A 13,977-nucleotide genomic window follows, 5' to 3' on the forward strand; every position below is an offset into this window, starting at 1 on the left:
ACCCACCCACACAGGAATGAATACTTATTAAATATTTACTGAAGAAGACAGTTCAGGACCTCTGGAAAATCCACCAGACCCCTCTCCTGGAAGAGAAAGGTCATGGAGCACTTAGGCACCCCTCCCCTCCGGAAGGGAGAGGCTGACACTGACCACCAGCCACCTGCTGGTGGGGGAGGCCCAGAACATGAAGACACATTCTGCAGGGTGGAACACCCTCTGGCCACCTACAGACAAAGGAAGTCCTTGCCGCCTCATTCCCTAAAGACTAATCAGTTCAAAGGTCACACTGTTCCGCCAATCACATTGTGCCTAATGGCTGCTGCTCTGAAAACTGTATAAAAACTTGTGAAACTGACTGCACAGGGCAGCTGCCTCTCCTTCCAGTGCAGGATGACAACCCCAGAAAGCTGGAACAATAGATTCCTCTTGCTTTTGCCTCGATCCCCCGCTCCACATGGTTCACTGAGGGGTCCCGGTAAGCTAAGTCTCGTCAGAGTCTTACATTACTAACCACATAAAAAATTAGTAGTGGGTTCTGGAGATTGAAGCCAGGCTCTACCGAGCATGCTAAATGCATGCCAGTACCACTGAGCTATCCTCACAGCCCTGAGGCTATTGTTGGGTTAGCTATGACCCTTGCCCATTAGGAGCCATCCTGTAGGTTTATGTAGAACTCACAAAGGAGAAAACTATCCAGACCTAGGTTCTGGGCTCTGATTCACACACACATGCTCTTTTTGCATGTCTGTGAGTCATCTGCTTTGCTTACTCCAGGAGGATCAGCAGTTCCATTTGTCACGAATTTGTTTAACACTAAAGGGTCTATCGTGCCTTAGTCTAGTAGAGATGCCCTCTTCATTTGAAGGGGATGAACTTTTACATTCAGGAATCCCCATCTCAAGGTTTACCTTCACAAAGAGTGGCCCTAATGTTGAAAGGACAGATTGAGCTCTGAGGAGAAACTTGCAACCAAACATTGATGGAGGCATCTTACACCCTTCCAAGCACAAATAAGTAAGACTATGATTTTACAACTTTCTGGACTTCCTGTGGTTACCTCATGGCAGTCATCCTGATAAGCAAGTGAGTGGCTCTTGGCACAGCCATGAGCCTGATGAATCATTTCTTCTCTGGCCTGACCTTTGGTTCTCAAACAGCCCATGGCCAGGGGCACAGGGAGGCTAAAGAGCAGGGTGGCAATGGATGTGAAGCCAACCCTTCGGTAGCAGGCTACCCAGCTGAGTTTATAGCAGAGACACCATCTCATGATGAAACAGAGAGGTATGAAGCCAAGGGCAGTATGGTTCTTGGATGATTTACTGACCCACTGAGTAGAGTGAATTTCTGAGGAAGATGTGTTTATTCTGTAAATCCTCAGAACAGTGATCTTATATGGTCCTGTGCTATTTATATGGTCTCTCATTTCTTCTCACAAACTTAGTTTGGGATTTGGATGGTTGGAAGGTGACAATGTGCATCCAGCTGTGTTGGCTCTTTTGTCCTGAGCTTGTTAGGTTCTGAGTTTGTTTCAGCTGACCATCTGAGCCTAGGTGGAGGACATTCAGCATTCTTTCTCATTTGGCTAGGAGCTGGGAGGAAGAGGCAGAAAAAAATGGAAGTGAATGGGGGAGTTCTGTGCAAGGTTAGGGAAGGCTGATGTGGCAACAAGGCTAAGGCCCCGGGCAGGAAGGCTGCCCTGGCACAGTGGCCTTTCCCTCTCCTTGTCTGATGCTTTCCAGATGCTCCTGGGGAATGAAATCCTCCCAGGGCTTGGATGAGCCCTTCTTGCAGCTCTGTTTTCATAAGGGCAGAAGGCACGTTTACTTAAACAGAAACCATATGCATGTGCCTCACAAGAAATAATGCAGACATGTTTCTGTCCTGTCACCTCATAAAGGTGGCTTTTGATCTGAACCTTTGGGAGAGGGATGAGGCGTGATTCTGAGACATGTGGTTGCATTCATTCAATGCCATGGGGTAGGCAGGCAGAGAGGAACATCCAGTCAGTTTGTGGACTTAACTTTCCTCCGATACAGAGCCTACACCAAACCAAACCAAACTAAACCAAACCAAACCAAACCAAACCAAACCAAACCAAACCAAACCTCTAACCTTTTCTTATGGAGATATCTGTATCACCCTCCCCATATTGAATAGATAGTGAGTACTAATTCAATTGCACTAATCTGTTAATGCTTTCTTTTATCATGAACTGGGTTTTGGATACTGTTTCATTAAAATGTTCTTTGTGATAGTCTTAGTTGCTGTTCTTCCCTCTCCCCATTTTTCTTTTATTGAAAAAAAATTTTTTTCACACAGCGATGGTTTCTCCTCCCCCATTTGTTTCAAGATTCTCCCACCCCTTCATCTGAATCCCCACCTTCTCTGTCTCTCCTTAGAAAACAGGCTTCTAAAGAATAACGGTGAAATAATATGATAGAACAACTAGAATAGGATGAAAAAAAATCAGAAGAGTCAATGAGAAGGCCCCCCCAAAACTATACAGACACAGAACATACGTTTGTACACATAGCAGTCTCATAAAAACACAAAACAAGAAGCCATAGTATATACACAAAAGATCTTTAAGGTAAAAAAAAAAAGCGTTGACAAAACATTTTGAGACAAGGACCCTTCAAAGATGCTGTTGAGTTAATTCTGTGTTGGCTGGGCATGGATCCTGCACTTAAAAATGGCTTGGTCACTAGTGAGACTCTGTTTAGGAAAACTAAATTTTCATTTGTCAGTAGTTATCAGTTGCAGATAGCTTCTGGGCTAGGGGTAAGGGCTTGTGTCCAATTCTTCTTTCATTGCAGGAACCCCGTCTGGTTCAGACCTGTGTATGCCACCACAGGCTGTGAGTTTGTGTGTGCACTGGTCTACTGTGCTTAGGGGAATTTGTTCCCTTGGTGTCTCCCCTCTGATTCTTACCTCCCCTTCTACAGGGTTTCCTGAGCCCTGAAGGGATGGATTTGGTGGAGACACCCCACTTAGGACTGAATGTTCCAAGGTTTTTCACTCTCTGCACACTGTTTGGTTGTGGATCTCTGCTCTGTGTTTGTTCCCATCTGCTGAAGGAGAAAACTTCTCTGATGATGGCTGAGCAAGGCACTGGTCCATGAGTATAGCAGAGTGTTGTTGGGTCAATTTATTTTTTTCATTCTTTTGGCAGAACAGTAGTGTTTGGTTTTCCTCTGGATCCCTGGCCTATCTGGTCTCAGATTCTTAGCCACATAAACAGTGCTGTGGATGAGACCCAGCTCATGAAGTGGGCCTTAAATCCAACCAGATAAATTGGTTGGTGATTCCCACAGGCTTTGTACAACTGCCACAGACTGGGTTTGCTGCGGGAATCCCTTGTTCCGCGGGATGAGTAGAGGTCTGGTCAGGTGGGCAAAAAATTCGGCGAGAATGACAGAGACGACACAGAGAAGTGCTAAATCTAAGTGTATTTGCACAAAGTAAGAATCAGGCTTATATAGTATACAGAAAACAGGGTGAATGACAGAAGTCATGTAGGCAGGTAGCGGCCAGATCGAAATCAGTAAGATCAAACAGCCAGGTGCAAATGGTTCCTTCAGAAGAACAGTGGTGCTCTTCCCTTGCTGGGCTATCTTGGCAGCCCCAAGCTAATTCTCTGGGTCGAGAGCAGGCAAGCATCAGGAGGTCCCAATCTAGCAGCTCCTGAGAATGGTCTAGCTTATAACACAAACATTAGTGCAGGAAGCCTTTCAACTACTCTCTAGTATGTAAAGCAATTCTGCCTTGTGTGGGACTGCTCTGAGAATTCTATGTTTGCAGTAACAATAGTGCCTAATTTCTATATCTAACTCTGGAGATACCCTGTCTGATGATGCAGCTTCCTTGTGAGAATCAGTAGGCAATAATGCCGTATGACCCCTTAGCTTTAGTTGCTCCTCCCCATATTCCCTCTGTCACCTCCTACTTTCCTTCCCATCCTCTTCCCATTGCAGTCTCCTCACTTCATCCATCCATAGCCACACCATCTCTCCTTCTATGGAGATCCATCTCTTCCCTCTAGTTCTTTACTGTATATCTTACTTCTGGTGATATGGATTGTAGCTTGCTTATTGAAGATTCAATAGCAAACTGTTTTTCTTCACAGTATTTTCTCACTCAAAGGTGGTTCACAATGAAAAATAAGTGAACATATTAGCGAATACATATCATATTTGTCTTTCTGGGACTGGATTACCTCACTCAAGATGATTGTTTTCCTCTAGTTCCATCCATTTATCTTAAAATTTCATGATTTCATTTTTTAATGACTGAGTAGTATTGCATTATGTAAATGAACCATACTTTCTTTACCCATTCATCTGGAGATGGACATCTAGGCTGTTTTTAAATTTCCAACTATTATGAATAGAGCAGCAATAAATATGATTGATCAAATGTCTCTGTGGTATGATGAACCACCCTTTGGGTATATGTCCAAGAGTGGTACAGCTGCATCTTGTGGTAGATTGATTCCTATCTTCCTGAGGAGACTCCACACTGGCTTACAAATTTGTACTCTTATCAGCAACAAATGCTTACACATCTTTGCCAACATGAGCTGTCATTTATTTTATTGATCTTGACTATTCTGACTGGTGTAAGATGAAATATCAGAGACCTTGATTTGTATTTACCTGATGACTAAGGATGCAGAGCATTTTTTAAAAAACGCCATTTGTTTCCCCTTTTGAGAATTCTTTATTTAGATCTGTACCTCATTTTTAATTGTTTGTTTTCTTGATGCCCTTTGTTTTTTTGACCCAGCTCCAGCGAGATCTGAGAAGAAGAAGAAGGACACGTTGTGGACCTTACCTAACACACCACCATTGGGCCAAGCTATGATATCGGACAGATTGGAGGTTAGTGGTGTGTGTGTGTGTGTGTGTGTGTGTGTGTGTGTGTGTATGAGTGTGATCCCAATTCACTATTTATTTGCTTATTGCTACTTATGAATAAATAAGCTGTTATAACCTAACCCCCAAATCTGGGGCTTCCTTCTTGCCTCTGTCACTAATCCCAATTTCATGACAATTTGGCTACACAGAGACAGAGCTTGTGTGATTTTCTTCATAGTATTTTCTAACTCAAGGGTGGTTCACGATGAAAAATAAATGAGGGGACTTTTGTGTACGACTGTGTTTCAAAAGAGTATACTGTGAACCGGGTGCACGCACATAGCCCCTGCACTTGAGAGGCGGAGGAGGCAGGAGGGCCAGCAGCTCCAGGCTATCTTGGGATAGGAAACAAGTTGGGAGAGGAGAGATTACATAGAAAAGGCATCAGGATATGTTGCAATCTATCAGTCTAGTAAGAGCACAGTGATGGGAGCTCTGTTTATACTTGTGAAATAGAATATAGAGATAGAAATAACTGCACAAGTTTCTTTATACATTTTCTTTGCTAAAATTTAATACCATAGATTGGGAAATTTATGAAGAAGAGAGGGTTATGTAGTTGCCTGTTCTGGAAGTCCAGTGTTCTGTTGATGCATCATTTAGTAAGACCTTCCTGCTGATGGAGATGTTCTGTTGAGCCTCAGGGTGTCCAGGACATCATACCATGAGTCATTGCAAGATTTCTAGACAATTCTTGCTTCCATCATAAAGCTATTCTCCATAGTCCATTAGCATAACAAACCACAAGTAAAATTACCCCTGAGTGAGGGCCTTGAGGACCCAGTCACCTCCCAGTCTCACCTCCTGAGGTCTTACTTCCGAGGTACCATTAGCATATGACCTTAGAAATTATGTCTTACTTGGGTGTTCCAGTCCCTGAAATTTGGGCTATACACTTAAACCCTATCACTAAAATGGTAAATACTAAAGTTTTGGAGTAAGATGATCTGGGTCCAGATACAAGTTGGATTGTTTCTTAGACATAATTGTTGAGTAAGTAATTTATTATGGTTTAATCTGTGAAATAATGATGCCATTTTTCCTTGCAGTGGTAGCAAGGTCAAAGTGACATCATGCATAACCACTGTCTAGCATTTCTGTTACTACATGGAAAGTGACCATAGCTTTATTGTATAAAAAATATCGGTGCTCGGTTGATCTACAGAGAAGCTTTGAATGTGAATTCTTTGGGAAGGATGGATACTTCTCTGAAATCTGAGTCTGGCTTCTTGGGCAGTAGCTCATTTGGAGTATGTTTCTTCATTTTGGCAGATAGATATGGAGAAGTCCCTGCCATAGAAGTCTCTGAAGTTGAGGGCCTAGAACTGTAGAGATACTTCATGTTCTCCATTGGTCTGTCCTAAGAAGCAGCAGCTAGTTATGTGAAATGACAATGGTCCTTGTTGCTGTCTTAGTTAGGGTTTTACTGCTGTGAAGAGACACCATGACCAAGGCAACTCTTAAAAGGACAACATTTAATTGGGCCTGGCTTACAGGTTCAGAGGTTCAGTCCATTATCATCATAGAGGAAGCAAGGCAATGTCCTGGCAGGCATGGCAATAGAAGATCTGAGGGTTCTACATCTTGTTCCAAAGGCAAACAAGAGAAGACTGGCTTCCAGGCAGCTAGGATGAGGGTATTAAAGCTCATGCCCACAGTGACACACTTACTCTAACAAGGCCACACTTCCAAATAGTGCTACTCTCCGAGTCAAGTGTATTCAAACCACCATAGTTGTATTGTCTCAAGTACTCCCTACACATGTACAGACGAAGTATTATATTCCTAAAGGCATACAGTTTGGTCTTATTTGGGTGCTCCAAGGACAGACAAAACTTTCTTCTTCTATAGGCCAGTCCACATATCTGTTTATACACAAAACCATTTATCTTTCCAATTACTCAAAAGGGAAGACAAATGATAATAAACTACTGTGCATTGAATACTGTTCGGTGCATTTTCATGTGGTATCTTATGTAACCAGATTGTCATGTACTGGTGCCATGCTAAGAGCATTGGTATCAATCAGACATATTTTGTAGTCAGAGGTGTTGATAATGGAGAATTCCAATAATATGAATAAATAAAGACACACACACACACATACACACACACACACACACACACACACACACACACACACACACACATGCACACGCACATGCACATGAAGCTATGGGAATTAGGTGACAGAGATGAAAACCAGGAGGATTGCTGTAATTGCCTGGGTATATGGGAGGGTGGGAAGCATGCTGTCCCAGTTTGAAGGAAAATGTCTCCCAGAGGCTCAGATATTTGAACACTTGGTCCCAGTTCAGGGAGTTGTTTGGGGGAGGGTTAGGTGGTACAGAGCCTTGCTGGAGGAAGTGTATCACTGGAGGTGTAATTTGAGAATTTAAACCCTCAAGCCACTTCCAGTTCACTCTCTCTGCTTTTGTGCTTGCCCTCAAGATGAGGGTGCTCAGCTTCCTGTTCTAGCCCCCATGTCTGCCTTTTGCCAAGACTCCCTGCTGTGATAGACTCCCCCCCCCCCCTTGGGGCTTTCTTTTTCTCAGAGCAAAGCAACATACACATACTAGGTTAAAGAAGACATTGCAGGTTCTGAAGCCAGTTCCAAAACACCCAGAGGAAGCTCCACTCCCAGGCACTCTAGCATGCCCAGGATCAGAGGTGAGGAGGACACAACATCTGTCCCAACACTAGGAGTAACTGGGACCAGCGGGAGCAGGCACACAGGAACTCCACCAGCCCAGCAGCTCAGGTTCCTTCCTGTCTGTCTGAGCTGGTGCCCTGAGCAGACCTTGGGCACAAGCTCTGCCACAGCCAGCCCTGAAACACTCAGAGGAAGCTCCACTCCCAGGTCCTCCAACAAACCCAGGATCATAGGATCCCAGAATCCCAGGATCACAGAGACAGCTTGACTCTGAGGAATTATGACACAACCATGATCACAAGGAGGACAGGCTCCAGTCAGATTTAGCAAGGGTAGGTAGCACTAGAGATAACCAGATGGTGGGGTGGGGAGGGGCAAGCATTAGAAAATTAACAACACAAACCAAGGTTACTTGGCATCATCAGAACCCAACTCCTGGACACACCATCACACCAGAAAAGCAAGATTCAGATATAAAATCACTTATCATGATGATGATACAGGACTTTAAGAAAGATATAAAAAGCACCCTCAAAGAAATACAGGAGGACACAGGTAAACAGCTAGAAGCCCTTCAAGAGGAAACACAAAAATTCCTTAAAGAACTACAGGAAAACACAATCAAACAGGTGAAGGAAATGAGCAAAACTATCCAGAATCTAAAAATGGAAATAGAAACAATAAAGAAATTAGAAAGAGAGACAACCCTGGAGATAGAAAACCTAGGAAAGAAATCAGGAGTCGTAGATGCAAGCATCACCAACAGAATACAAGAGATAGAAGAGAGAATCTCAGGGGCAGAAGATACTATAGAAAACATTGACACAACAGTCAAAGAAAATGCAAAAAGCAAAAAGCTTCTAACCCAGAACATCCAGGAAATCCAGGAAATCCAGGATGCAATGAGAAGACCAAACCTAAGGATACTAGGTATAGAAGAGAGTGAAGACTCTCAATGTAATGGGCCAGTAAATATCTTCAACAAAATTATGGAAGAAAATTTCCCTAACCTAAAGAAAGAGGTGCCTATGAACATACAAGAAGCCTATAGAACTCCGAATAGACTTGACCAGAAAAGAAATTCCTCCCGTCACATAATAATAAAAACACCAAATGCACTAAACAAAGAAAGAATTTTAAAAGCAGTAAGGGAAAAAGGTCAGGTAACATATAAAAGCAGAATTATACTAGACTTCTCACCAGAGACTATGAAAGCTAGAAGATCCTGGACAGATGTCATACAGACCCTACAATAACACAAATGCCAGCCCAGACTACTATACCCAGCAAAACTCTCAATTACCATAGGCGGAGAAAACAAGATATTCCATGACAAAACAAAATTTACACAATATCTTTCCACAATCCAGCTTTACAAAGCATAATAGATGGAAAACATCAACATAAGGAGCAAAACTACACCCTAGAAGAAGCAAGAAAGTAATCTTTCAACAAATCCACACAAACCTAATTCCATCTCTTACAACAAAAATAACAGGAAGTAACCATTACTTTTTCTTAATATCTTAATATGAAAATTAATATTACCAATATATCCTAATCAATTGAAATCCAAAAATGTGAGGAATTAGAAATTTGTTGACTGTCATCCAATGGTCTCTCTAATTTGGTAATTGGAGAAATAGGTCCAACATTGTACAATCTATATACACTGTCAGCTTGTTTGTTTGTGACAGTGTCTTGCTGTGTACAACATTAGGGTCTTGAAATCTTGCTTCTCCTATCTCAGTCTATTAGTAGTATTGTTTATTTCATGTTTTTACACTATACTCTGGTTTTCAGAACAGCTTACATATTTCAAAAGTATTTATATACCCAAAAGAAATGTAAGAGAACAACAAAGAGTGAGACTGAGTGCTTTGCTTGACGTTTGTAACTATTGCATCAAGTTTGAAGAAGAGGACTTTATAAGTTACTCTTTCTCTGAGATGAATGCTTTTCCAAATTATCACAGCCAATGAACCAAATTCTTTCCCTCACCTAATGTCTGTGCCACCCTCCAAGCAGAACCATTGTTCACTGAAACAGTTGGTGAATGACTATGCATAGACCATCTTAATACACACACCATTTCTTAAATGAATGTAACCTGTTCTCTGTGGGCTGAGAATGAAGTCACTCACTCAAGTCAAATAGCTTTGACCATAGCAGGAAGTCTGTAGCCAAAAATCGAGCTTACAATTCACTTCTTGGTGCAGCGGAACTATCAACTCTCAGCTTAGCTAAGATGGAGGTAAAATCCTTTGGTGATGTGAGGGTCATTGAAGTACAGCCTTATTACAATGAACTCCAATGTCTAAAAATTGCTCTTATTTTGGGCTTGTACCACAGCAAGAGTCAAGATTTTAAGCTCTACTAAATATAAAACAAACAAACAAATAAAAAGACTTTATATATTTATGTTCATTTAGGAAAATACTAGTAGTGATATATTATTTTGAAATATACAATTAATGTTAGTTATTTAAAATTTATATTGAGAAAAACGTATGTATTTTCAGTATTGCTGTAGACAAGCATCCACATAAGACTGTTAAATTGATTGTTGTTTTATATCAAACAACTTTTATAATACTCATTTTTAATGTTATAATATTTTATAATTTTTATAGAATATGACAAAAAAGATATTATAGGTATTGAAGGGGGTCTCTTAGAGGAGTTGGTGTACAAAAGGGAAACAAGAATGTGAGTTAATTCTATTTACTTAAAATATGTTTTTAAATGTTAACAAATTCTGATAAATTGAAATTATGTAACTTTTCTCATCATAATGCAATAAAACTTAGAAGAAAAAAAAAGAAGATGTTGCAGGAGAGTGGGCAATATAAGGCCTAGAGAGAATTATCACGGAACCTTCATTGCTGGCATCGGAATCCTGGGCCCATGACTTTATTGAAGGTCTTAGTTGTAATTCTAAACTATTCTCTAGTTTCAGCAACTAGGAACTCTAGAACAAGCTCTCCCTTACTCTCATAGACACCCCTAACTTGGACCATAGGAAGTGCTGCTGCCCTTATTGGGAATACACACCTGTCTTACAGCTTGATATTCAAAATCCCTCCATTTGTCCTTGAACAGCAAGTTGGTAACAACCAAAATTTTTTGGATCCTGAAAGCCAGAGTCACAGAGAGAAGTCATGCTTATGGTGACAATGTAGAACCAGTAGAAGCCAGTAGGGCTCCACTTCTTCTTATACTAAGGAGAGGGAGGTAAAACCAAAGGGAGGCCACAAACTATAGAGACAAGGTCATAGTTCACTTGTTTAAACTAAGCAGTGTTTACAAAACCTGAAAAAAAATAACAAAAATCAAGGTTTTGATCTTCTCTTGAAGTCTGAATTTTTAAGCAACAGTAAAAAAATGGGAGTTAAGTGACAGGTATTCTGTTTGCCCTTAGGCCATGGCATCCAATATGGTGTGGGTTTGCTTCCCATCAATTGCTGACATGGGTATTTATTTATTTATTCTTATCTATACAGACTACAGTAACCATGTCTTGAATTTATCTGAAAGTATGATGATAGTTTTAATGTTTCTGAATTAATAAAATAAAGTATAGATATTTTTGCAATAGTAAAGGTATTATAGGCTTTTCACTAATCCAGATCTTTTTTTTTTGAGATAAAGTCTCTTTTTTTTCAAATTTATTTGTGAGTGTGTGTGAGTGTGTGTGAGTGTGTGTGTGTGTGTGTGTGTGTGTGTGTGTGTGTGTGTGTGTGTATACACGTAGGTATGTGTATATGAATGCAAGTGCCTGTGGAGGCCAGAGATGGTATCGGATCCTCCCCAGATCTGGAGCTATGGGCAGCTGTGAGCTAAAGGAGCCAGAGTTGGGAATTACCCTTAGGTCTTCTGGAAGAGCAGGACTGCTCTTAACTGCTGACCCATCTCTTGAGCTCCAGAGACATCTGCTTGCTACACCCCTGCTTGCATCTCCTGGTGCTGTTTTTCAGCCTTGCACAGCCTGCTAGATAAGCTTTAAAGGAAAAGGAAATCAAGTTCCCTTTGAATGAAAGCCAGAGCTTTTAGGAATCTAGGGTCACCACGTTCACTTCCTTGTTATTGTTAGTTACTGATATAGAAAACAAAGGCACTGAGTGACTGAACAGTTTCTGCTAGTACACATGTTTAGAAGGAGAACTTATCATTGTTTGGTCTAAGGACCTGGCTTGATTAGTTTTATATCAACTTGACATAAGCTAAAGTCACCTGAAAAGAGAAAATTTCACCTCAATTGAGAAAAAGCCCTTATAAGATCTGGCTGCAGGACATTTTTTAAATTACTTATTGATGTGGGAGGGCCCAGCCATTGTGGGTGGTACTATTTCTGGTGTGGAGGTCTGGAGTTTTATAAGAAATTAGGTTGAATAAGCTATGGGGAACAAGCTGGTAAGCAGCAGCCACATGGCATCTGCACCAGCCCCTGCCTCCAGGTTCCAGTCCTGTTTGACTTCCTACAGTGATGGACCACAATGCAGAAGTATAAGCCAAATAAACCCTTTCCTCTCAACTAGCTTTTGAACATGGTGCTTCATCACAGCTATAGTAACCCTGATTAAGACCAGACTGAAGAGTCCAAATCTCTGTACGAATTCCATAATGGAGTCATCAAGTTTGCATATTGATTTCTGTTCTTTTGCCCCAGCTCATTTATTTTAGCTGCATTGTTGCTAAATACAACTTCCCGGATCACCAGTTGTTTTCAATTTTATTTAATTTAATTTTTTATTTTTATTTTTGTCATATGCAAGTGCTTTAATACTCAATACAACTTCATTCAAAGAAAACTGCATGGCTCTACTTTGTAACAGAGTTATTCAAAGGAGATAACCAACGAAGTTCCAAAGGCTTGAAAGTAACCAAAGATCAAAAATTTCAAGGTCAACTTTGGTTTACGAGTTATTCATCTATATCACTATTTAAGGATTTTGAAAACATCAGATACTCGTTGGAGGAATCTGTTATTTTAGATCTTCTTACTATCTACATTCCTTATCATGTGTATAACTGTCCAGATGCACAGAATAGACCAGCACTTCCCACATACAAATATGTCCACCTTACAGAGCAATACCATTAGTGGTTTCAACAAATACGTAACTTTTCGGTTATTCTCGTTTAGTAGAGGAATTCATGCTTGTGAGTTCTCTGAGATACTCTCATCAGAAGTTGGTCCATATACAAGCTCATTCTTCACATAGCCTTAATATGTAACTTTTCTAAATTTATTGAGGTTGAAATAGATTTTTGGATGGGGTTCAAATGGGGCATAAGCTCTACTGTAGACCTTTCTCCAAATCTGGTAATAGAAAATATTTTTGGTTACTTTTAAATTCCTATCAAAATCATCCAGAAAGTCCAACTCACAGAATAGTTTTGTTTAGTTATTAATCATTCAAGATGAATCATGTAATTCCAGAATTTTAAAGTGATTTTCAGTATTTTTATAAATATTTTTCATAATTTCTCTAGAAAGCAAAAAGGGCTAGAGATATATAGCTCAGTTGGCAGAATACTTATCTAGCATGCATGAGGCTCAGAGTTTAATCCCCAGAACCTCATAAAATGAAAATAGTTCACATGCCCATAATTCTAACACTTTTGAGACGAAAGCAAAAAGATTAGATGGTTCAAGATTATCATTGGCACACACCTTTAACCCCAACACTCTGGAGGCAGAGGAAGGTGGATCTCTGAGTTCAGGGTCAAGTTGATCTACATAGCAAGGACTACACAGAAAAACCTGTCTTGGAAAACTAAAAACAAAACAAAACAAAACAAAAAAACAAAAACAAAAAAACAAAAACAAAAAAACAAAAACAAGAACAAAATTACTGGTTACAAACCAAGTTCCTAGTTTGAATACTTAATATTCAAAGAACAGGACCCGAACCCAAGTAAGAATCCTCTGTGTATCTCCCAAGGACCTGAGCGTCCCTATACATTAAGGACTTTATTTGCTAACTTGCAGATGAGTTATGTTTCACCCTGGTCCTTCACCACAGAAGAGTCAGCTTCCTGTCATATAGCAAAGACCTTCAGTACACAAAATTCATGCTTGCAGCTGGGCAAGTCCTGCCCTTAATCCCTCCAGTGATGAACACACTGAGCATTGTAGCACTTATAGAAGGTGGTCATTGGCTCGTCTGCAGAATGGTTCTGAAGCTGCATGAAGTAGGCACGGGGATGTTCACATTCTCCCAGGCAGCTGCTCCGCCAAGCACATCATCCACTTTTAGCTTTGGATACTTTCAGTTTGTCACCTTACCGGTGATATTATGGACGGATGTAGTGGCAAGTGTTGCAGGCAAAGCGATGGCAATGCTGCTGCCCCTCCTCCACAATTAGTCTGTTCCCTCAGCCTGGGCAGAACTGCAGCAT

At 40.8% G+C, this 13,977-nt stretch overlaps 1 pseudogene; it reads right to left on the minus strand.

The window, feature by feature from the left end:
* Positions 1 to 13,677: 13,677 nt before the first annotated feature.
* Positions 13,678 to 13,977, minus strand: LOC116080328 (annotated as a pseudogene).

This window comes from Mastomys coucha, unplaced genomic scaffold, assembly GCF_008632895.1.
Source record: "Mastomys coucha isolate ucsf_1 unplaced genomic scaffold, UCSF_Mcou_1 pScaffold6, whole genome shotgun sequence".
Lineage (NCBI taxonomy): Eukaryota > Metazoa > Chordata > Mammalia > Rodentia > Muridae > Mastomys > Mastomys coucha.